This window comes from Asparagus officinalis, chromosome 4 (assembly GCF_001876935.1).
Source record: "Asparagus officinalis chromosome 4, Aspof.V1, whole genome shotgun sequence".
In the NCBI taxonomy this organism is placed as follows: domain Eukaryota; kingdom Viridiplantae; phylum Streptophyta; class Magnoliopsida; order Asparagales; family Asparagaceae; genus Asparagus; species Asparagus officinalis.
This window is the reverse complement of record NC_033797.1, coordinates 90,690,772-90,700,943: the sequence shown is the minus strand read 5'-3', so window position 1 is coordinate 90,700,943 and position 10,172 is coordinate 90,690,772.

Sequence of the window (10,172 nt, the reverse complement as noted above, 5' to 3'; positions counted from 1 at the left end):
TCATTTCTTAGGACATTCACTTGTATCTTGGTTTAGTAAGAAACAAAATTCAGTATCATTATCAACAACTGAAGCTGAATATATTGCTGCAAGTCTTGCATGTGCACAAATATTATGGATGAAACAAACTTTAACTGATTATGGCATAAATTGTCCCATATCATCTATTATGTGTGATAATTCTAGTGCAATTAATTTATCTAAAAATCCTATTCAACACTCACGTACAAAACACATTGATATTAGACATCATTTTTTACGTGATCATGTTCTTAAAGGTGACATATCATTAGAGTTTATACCTACAGATAAACAAATTGCAGATATATTAACAAAACCACTAAAAGAAGAAGTTTATGTTAAATTAAGAAGGGAATTAGGTATATGTTCAATTGAAGATTTAAATTAATTTTTAAAACAAAAATACATAAATTTAAACCTTAAGTAGTCGATTAATCTAACTTATAGTCGACTACATGCACAATTCTTACAAACTATTTTTCTGAAAAATCAGATTATAGTCGACTACTTACCTTTATAGTCGACTACTCAATGTAAAATCTTAAAAATACTCTCTGTTGATTACAGTGTAGTCGACTAATTCACATATTGGTCGACTACTCAGAGTTAAAAACTAAAACTTAACCTTCTATCTTTTACAGTATAGTCGACTATTTTGACTATTAGTCGACTACTAATTCTGAACCTTTAGTTTATTAAAAAAAGTGGATTTTTTATGTTTTAAACCCAATATCCAATAACCCTACCCGTTTTACTTTAGTAAAAATCATCTAAACCATTCATTTTTAACTGCACCAATCCTAACCATTCATCTAAAATTTAATCTTGACCCTACATTCTATTTACCATCTAATCTAAACCTTACATTATTAAAAGATAAATTAAAAAGCAAAAATAACCCACTAACTCTACCCAAAACCGAAAACCCATCTTCCCCATCTTCTTCTCTTCAGTTTCACCGATTCCAGGTTAGGGCTTTTCTTGTTTCTAAAATTTCCTCATCAATTTCTTTATTTGTCTTTCAATCTTGTCAAGCTATCAGGCTCATTAGTCGACTAATCCAGGCTATAGTCGGCTATTCTAGGGTTTCTACTGTTTGGGGTATACTTCTAAACTTGATCTTTCATTCTCTTGTTATTTATCTAGTTCATCATGTTTAGATCTAAGAAAGCTAAGCAAACTCACAGTTCTCTCAATGATGAAATCATTGTTTATTTAAGAAGTCCTGAATTATTGGAAGAATTTAACAGACTTTCAACTTTAGAAATTCTTACAGGACGATTTGTGAAGTTCGATGATTTCATCCCATGGAACTTTAGTTCTTATTTTGAAAATGTGGGCTTGCTTGAGTTATTTTCTGCTGAAAATAAGAAACCATCATACCCATTTCTTGTGCAACTGTTCTATACCAATATAGAACGTGTGGGTACAATTGGTGGTTCTGAAAAAATTAAAACCCTTGTTAAAGGAATGGAGATTGAATTAACTACTAAAACAATTGGTAAAATATTCAACATTCCTTATCAAGGAGTTTCTCTTAGCTCTGTTAGGATGAATGATTCAGACTTGTTATCCAATCACATATTTCTTCCTGGACATGGAAAACCTTTGAATAATTCAAACAAACTTCGTCCATTTCCTAGGTTCATTGCTCGTATCCTAGCCTATAACTTGTTTCCAAAAACTGGAAGTTTTCATTTCATTTCCCTAGAATTAGCAAAAGCTATATATGCTATTATGGGAAATATTCAAGTTAATTGGGCTGAGGTTTATTTTGATAATTTTCTGACCATTCCTAGAGGATTTCTTCCTTATGGTGCATTCCTGACTAAGATCTTTGATAAATTCCATGTTGATCTCAAATCTGAAAAATCTGTTGTCCGTTCAATTGAATTTTTTGATTCAAATGCCCTAACTAGGATGAAATTGACAAATTTTGAAATCCAAGATCACAATCCTCAAAATGAACCTGTTCAAAATGAACCTGAACTTCAACAAGAAGATATTCCACAAACCTCAACTCAAGCTGGAGCCTCTTCAAGTCAACCTCCACCATTTCCTACTGAACCTTCATGTTTTTCAGACGTGCAATACAATACTTTGAGTGCACGTATCCTAGAACTGGAAACTGGTCAACGAGCTATATATGCACAGAACAGATATATCATCAGTAATCAAGAAGACCTAATCAAAAAGTTTGAAGACTTGGACTCAAAGCTTAATTCATTTTTTCAAGGCCAACAACCTCCTCCAGCACCTTAGGATTTGTTTCTGTTTTTTTGGTCAAAACAATTATGTTCTTATGTTTAAAACTATGTAGTTGTTATTATGTTTAAAACTATGTAGTTGTTATTATGTTTAAAACTATGTGGTTGTGTTGCTATTATGTCAAGTTTGCTACAATATGACTGTGTGTTAAGTTTGCTATTATGTCAAGTTTGCTATTATGTGTTAAGTTTGCTACTATTTTGGTTATTTAATATAACTTCTATATATTTTAAACAGATCATGATGATGAACATTATGGAACTAGTGATCTTTATGGCAAGTCTTTGCCTACCAATATGGATGGGTGAAGTTATGGACTATGTTCATAACCTGGATGATTTGTTTGAAGTATTAGCTCATGTTGAAGAAATTATGTTATGTTTAGGTTCCTCTTTTTATTGATAACAAAGGGGGAGAAATAGTTAAGTTTTATATTTTTTTATTATGAATGTTAAATTTTTTATTATGAATGTTAAAAACTTTGCATATATGCAGGGGGAGTAAGAATTATGTTATGTTTAGGTTCCTCTTTTTGTTGATAACAAAGGGGGAGAAATAGTTAAGTTTTATATTTAAATTTCTTATTATGAATGTTAAATTTTTTATTATGAATGTTAAAAACTTTGCATATATGCAGGGGGGGTAAGTATTACATGTTTTAAACCTTTAATTTGATGCGAAAATTATTTGTTATCATCAAAAAGGGGAAGAATGTTGACTATCATATCTCCATGATAGTGTTTTGATGATAACAATCTATATAGTGTGTGCACTAACTTGTTGACTATCATATCTCCATGATAGTGTTTTGATGATAACAATCTATATAGTGTGTGCACTAACTTTCATATGCAGATTTCAATATCAGAATATGTACAAGTGCAAGTGGATATCAAGGCATTTTTTGAAGTCAAGAAAATGAAGAACAAAAGATAATGTAATTTGATTTTTCTTTACTTAGAATATTTGTACAAGCCTTGATCACACACACGTACACACACATAATTTTAGAACACACTAACACAGGCTTAGTGTATTGGTTAACTATAGAAATCCCCTATGTTAATCATTAGAATAGTAGTTAAAACTTAATTATAAAAACTTCTTTTTTCTGAATTTTTGACCTTAGTAGTCGACCTTAATAGTCGACTAATTAGGATAGTAGTCGACTACTCATGTATATAACTCAAATACAAGTTTTTGTCTGTTTACAGTATAGTCGATTAATTAACATTATAGTCGACTACTGAAGAAAATGTCAGTTTTCAAGTTTCTGTCAAATTACAGTATAAGTCGACACTAATGATCATATATAAGTCGACTCCACTGAAAATTCCGAAAGACACAGAGTCGTCTGAACTCAGTGTAGTCGACTAATGACTACAGTAGTCGACTACAAGAAGACAGTTTTTTCAGTTTTTGAAATTGCAAATATCTGACATTTTTGGGCCATTTTTACACGTTTTAACTTTAAAAGTTGTCTTTCGAGGCTATATATATGTTACTTGTTCAGAAAAATAAAAAGATATACATACCCATAAGCTTTGATTTTTATGGGCAATTTCTCAAGTGAAGAAACATTCTGATTTTCTGCAAAAGAAGTTCTGAAATATGCCTATATACTATATCAAAAAAGCAATCATTAGGGCAAATTTTACGAAGATTACAAAGAATCCTAAGCCACTGCTGCCTTCATTACACATTCAAGTTATAGGATCATGTTTCTTTCACAAGTTTTCTCTCGTTGTGAGAGGACGTTAATCAGTTTGAGGCTCTCTCTGCAGAGCTTGGTGTTCAAATTGGCAAGGAGTTTGTCAATTGGTTTTGCAATTTGCAGGGACTTGCAAATTGGTCAGGTTTGCGTTTGATTTTGTAAGTTATTCAAAATCATAGTGAAACTCTCAAGCGGATTTGCTTGGGACTGGATGTACACCGGTTTGGTGGAACAGTATAAAATCCTTGTGTTTTGTGTTTGCAAATTTCTGAGATTGCCATTTTTTTCTTTGCAATTTTATTACTACTTTGCAATATATTTTAAGAGAATACTATTCACCCCCCCTCTAGTGTTCTAGTGTATCTATTTCAGATCCTACACATCAATGGAGATTTTAATTTGGCTTACTTATCTAATGTATCCTTTGAATGGGAGAAGGGAGAGACTGTACAGATGCAGGTACAAAACCCTGGTATACATTGTATGCTAAGGCATTACTTGATTTGCTGCTCAATTCATGCTTCACTACATTCGAAGAAATAGAAGATGTGCAGAAAGCCTTATTCATAGTCCCGTCTAAAAAGAAAGACCAAAAGCTAATTTATTTTAGTAAAGTCAACTCTAAGTTACCCAAGCGGGAAAGTTCAGATGAAGATCTTGGAATCCCACAATTTTATTATCATGAACCTAATTCCATCCATCTGGTGAGAATAATGGGCTATGACTTTGATAAACAGGAAGTTTTAAACTTTGGGAAAGGAAGACGAGCACCAATTCGATCTTTCACTCTAGAAGGAAAGCCTCCTGATTATTATCATAAAACTGGAAGGGGGTTAGGTTATGTTTCAACCCCTCCCCTTTCAGAAAATGAAGCCGATCATTGTCTATGGCAAGACCATTCATCTGGAACATCATCATGGGAATCTGATGTGAGCATCAGAACATTTTTAAAAAACATATCTGTGAGCATGACTTTGGCTAGTCATCCAGATGAAGATGCAGATGAGGATAATAAAAAGTTGATTAAGTCAACCAATGATCCTTGGATCAAATGCCTTAACATCTTATGGGACATGCGCTTCGAACAATGCGAGTCGCCCATAGAAGATAAGGTAATCCAAGTTAACATGGGGGATAAAATCAATCCCAAATCAATTTTCATAAGCGAGAGCTTATCACCATTCGAGAAAGAAGACCTCATATCTCTTATCAGAAAGTATATAGATGTCTTCGCTTGGAATTATGAAGATATGTCTGATCTTGATCCTAAAGTAGCAATGCATTGTCTTAACATCGATCCGGATGAGAAGCTTGTTAAGTAATAACAATATCAGTTCCGCCTAGAGATCATGAAGGCGATTGAGTCGAAAGTCAAAAAGCTTATCGACTCGGGCTTTATTAGGGAGAAACAACATCCTGACTGGGTGGCTAACATTATCCATGTGCCTAAGAAGAATGGAAAGGTCCGAATTTGTATTGACTTTTGTGACCTAAACGCTGCATATTCGAAAGATGAATTTCTACTCCCCATCATAGACGTCATGATAGAAAATACTTATGGGTATGAGAGGATGTGTTTCATAGATGGATTTTCATGGTATAACCAGATCAAAATGTACCCTGAAGACGAAAACACACCACTTTCAGAACACCATTAGGAGTGTATTGCTACACAGTAATGCCCTTTGGATTGAAGAACGCTAGCACAACCTATCAACATGCAATTAATATAATCTTTCATGAACATCTACGTAAGAAGATTGAATACTATATGGATGGTATCGCAGTGAAAAGCCAAAATAAAAGTGATCATCTTGCAGATCTGAAGATGATGTTCAATTCATGCGAGCACATCAATTGAAGATGAATCCTAGAAATCTTTCCTGGGGGTTGCCAGCGGTAAATTCCTTAGGTTTATAGTTACATCCAAGGGGATTTCTCTCGATCCAGAAAAGGTTTGTGCTATCCAAGAAATGCCACCTCCGAGAAACATCAAAGAGCTCAGAGGCCTGCAAGGCAGATTGGCTTATATCCAGATATTCATATCAAACCTCTTGGGATGTTGCCAACCCTTCACCAAGTTGATGAAGAAAGGAGTCTCATTCATTTTGGATGAAGACTGCCAAAAGGCATTTGAGGAGATCAAGCAATACCTCACTCAACCCCCTTGTGGCCCTAATATCAGGAAAACTATTACTGTTATGTGTGAGAGCCATGGATCATTCTCTTGGAGCTTTGTTAGCTCAGAACAATGACCAAGGACATGAGCAGGCAATCTACTACCTTAGTAGAACCATGATTGGAGCCGAACACCGGTACAATCCGGTAGAAAAGGAGTACCTTGCCTTAGTATTTGTTGTCCAGAAGATGCGACACTACTTGGTCAGACAATCAATTTATGTCATCTCCAAGGTGAATCCTTTGAAGGTACTCATGATGAAACCATCTTTACTGAATTGTCGTCTAGCAAAATGGGCGATACTCCTATCGCAATATTTCATGTAATTCATGCCTCAAAATACTGTTAAAGGCCAAGCTCTAGTGGATTTCCTAGCTGATCATCTTGTATCTGATTCGTCCAAATTATATGAAGACTTACCAGATGAAGTTGTTGAAGCTTGTGTAACCCAAGAGGTCAAGCAAGTATGGAAATTGTTCTTTGACTATGCGTCTAGAGCAATCCCTAATGGATGAATCACTGGTGGTGTGGGGATGATACTTGTATCCCCAAGTGGTCATGTAATCCCAAGTGGATTCTCTCTTATCGAGCCATGCACCAACAATGTAGTGGAGAACAACACTTTAATATTAGGGATGCAGTTGGCCGAGGAGCTCAATATTCGACACCTTGAGGCTTATGGTGATTCTCAGCTCATCCTGAATCAAGTCCTAGGAGAATATGAAGTACATAATAAGGACTTAGTCCCATACCCCTTAGCCGTGCTAGAGCTAGCCCAGAAGTTTGAAGGCTTCTGTATTGGATACATCCCACGAGTCCAGAATGTATATGTGGACGCTTTAGCCTCACTGGTAACTTCATTAGCATTGCTGTCAAAGGTTGAAATAACAATATTCATTATGGGCCGTGACTTGTATCACCCCAAGTTTTCTTTAGAAGACTGCTCAAATGAGACAACAGTGGAGATCGCCTGTGTAACTTCAATCGAGCTCGAACCAAAGGATTGGCGGTTTTAGTACATTAACTATGTCTTGTACAGGATACCGCCCGATAATTCTAAGAAAGCGGCCGTCGTAAAACAGAAGGCCCTTCAATTCTATTATAATGTGGTTTCTCAAACCTTGTACCGAAAATCACACGATGGAGTCTTGCTTCTCTACCTTTGTAGAAAAGACACGCAATAGGCTCTTAAAGAAGCTCATGAGGAAATGTGTGGAGCTCACCAACCATGAGCTAAATTAGGAGATCGTCTCTGAAGAATTGGTTACTATTGGCCTAAAATATTTACCGACACTATCGATTATGCTAAACAGTGTCATTCATGTCAGATTCATGGTGATTTCATTCATCAAGCACCAGGAAATCTGTATCCAACATCTTCATCTTCATCTTGGCCATTTGAGATGTGAGGAATGGACATCATTGGATCTATCTCCCCACTGACCTCCAAAGGATATCGGTTCATATTGGCAATAATTGATTACTTTTCTAAATGGGCAGAAGCAATTCCTTTGAAAGATGTCAAGACTTTAAACATGATCAAGTTCATCAAATATCACGTTATCTACTGATTTAGCATACCGAGACGAATCGTGCACGACAACGGAACTCAGTTCGTCGGCTATGGATTTTAGAGATTCTGTGATAAGTTCAGAATCCAAAGTGTCGCGTCAACGACAAACTATCCACCAGCCAATGGCCTCGCAGAAGCCTTCAACAAAACTATTGTGAAACTTCTCAAGAAGTTTATCTTTAAGAGTCGACGTGACTAGGATAAAAAACTAGGTGAATGTTTAAAGGCTTACCGCACAACTATGAGAACCCCTACAAAAGCCACCCCATTCTCTTTGGTATATGGCTGTGAAGTTGTACTACCATTAGAAATTCAGATCACATCCCTTAGGGTTGCCATTGCGACCAGGATTATGGATGAAGAGCAACATCGACTATGACTTCAAGAATTGGAATCATTGGACGATAAACGACTTCAAGCCCAGCCACATATCGAGTTATATCAAGCTTGAATTTCCAAAGCCTATAACAAGAAGGTTAAGGAAAGGATCTTCAAGAAAGGCGATCTGGTGTTAGCTGTCAGACGACCTATGGTGATGACGTCCAAGACCAAAGGAAAATTCAATCCCAAGTGGGAAGGACCCTTCGTAATAGACTCAATCTATTCGAATGGAGCTTACCATCTCATCAATCAGAAATGTGATAGGCTCATGATGCTAATCAATGGGAAATTTCTCAAGAAATACTACCCATAGATCATGAGACTATTTGTCAAATCCCTAACCAAGTCTAAGAGGAGAAATCAAACTCACTTAGACTAAGGGTTGGTTACTCGAAATTCATTGAGTTGAGAGTAACAAATCTTCCAAACCTTCCTCAGCTTGTATATCGTCAAGTTAACATTACACCTCTGATGATTAAAATTTTCTTGAATTATTTTAATAATAAAGAGAATTTCTGGTTTATGCTAAGTTAACATTACACATATAGCATTCTCAATCTTTTCATTGTTCTAAGTTAAAACACAACACAAAAAAAGAACAGTGAAAAGCAATGATATCATTTTTATTCGATATTGTTGAGTTGCTACAAAGTGACAATACTTGTCGTGAAAATGATACAAAAATAAGCACTAAACTAAAAAAGGGGGGCAGAAAACAAAGCTAAGTATCAGGGCCCGTTAGTTTAATAGATGCGAGCCTGGACATAACATCTGAGAGCTTCTTTTCTTGGTTTGCTCAAACCCGTTTAGCAACTTCCTTCCCGAGCTCCGCTTCAACGGGCGTAGCAGCAACAATTTCTTTCTTGATCCCCTCAAGAGCTTGCATGTCCTTGCCATAAGCATTGTCGATCTCTGCACTCTTGAGTAGAATCTTTGCATAGTCACCCCCTCCTCAGCAAGTTGAGCCTGTAATTGAGTAATAGTAGCAGCAGAAGTGGACATATCAACTCATACTCGGTCACGCTGCTCCTTCAAGCTCGCAATATATGTCTCTTTTTTGGATAAATTCTTGTAGAGGGCTTCTTGTTCATGCACTTTTGCAACTTGAATAAGAGCAAAAGTCCACTCTATTTTTTATTCCAAATCAGCATGCATTAAGTCTTCTAAAGACTGCAAATAAGCCTCTAAGCAAATGACGCTTTACATGCAATGCACAATCAATTGAGTGTTGCCTGAACATCTGATGTTGTTCAGGCAACCAGTTAAGAAAGGTTTAAAGTCCAAAAAGGTACCTTGCACAAGGCTAATGAGGATGATCGTTTGTTTCATCGTGCTCTCTAACTGTTTGATAAGGCCCTTTAAGATTCCCTAACCTGGTTGAGCATATTCAGGAGCAGCTTCAGCTTCTGACACTTGGCTGGGAGGTATCGAAGCGAGGGGCTCTATCATGGGAATAGACTCTGATTCCCCAGCACTTAATTCTCCCTTACCTTCTACGCCTGCTAGAGTGGGGATATTCAATTGAGGCTCACGCTGTTAGGGGGATAACGGAGTGGAAGACTTCTTTTTGTTATCATCTGAAAGCACAGGCTGATTAGGCTTCATGGAATCCTGCATCAGCTTTGCCCCTCGTTGGGGTCTTAATTTAATAGCTTGTATTTAGCGAGCGCTTTTCTCGTATCGACCTTCTTCTTCCATCGTAAGGGATCGCTTCCCCGTTGCCCTTCTCTTGCGGGACTCAACTACCTTTACCTCCTCCTGGACTTCTCTTGGCGTAGATGCCGCTTACTCGTAGGATAAATACTCGTCCATCCCCTTCAAGCGAGTATTCATGGAACCCTTCCTGGACTTATATAGCTCTTGGATCTCTTTTAAGCAAGAGATATACATGTTGTACTCTAGGATCTGAGAAGCTTCATAGAACCAACGGCAAAATTCCAAAACAGCATGGCAGTTGGGCATTGGGTCGGGCAATGTAAACTTGGCATGGGAATTTCCAACGGTGAAATAGTACCAATATCGGCCCCCCCCCCATA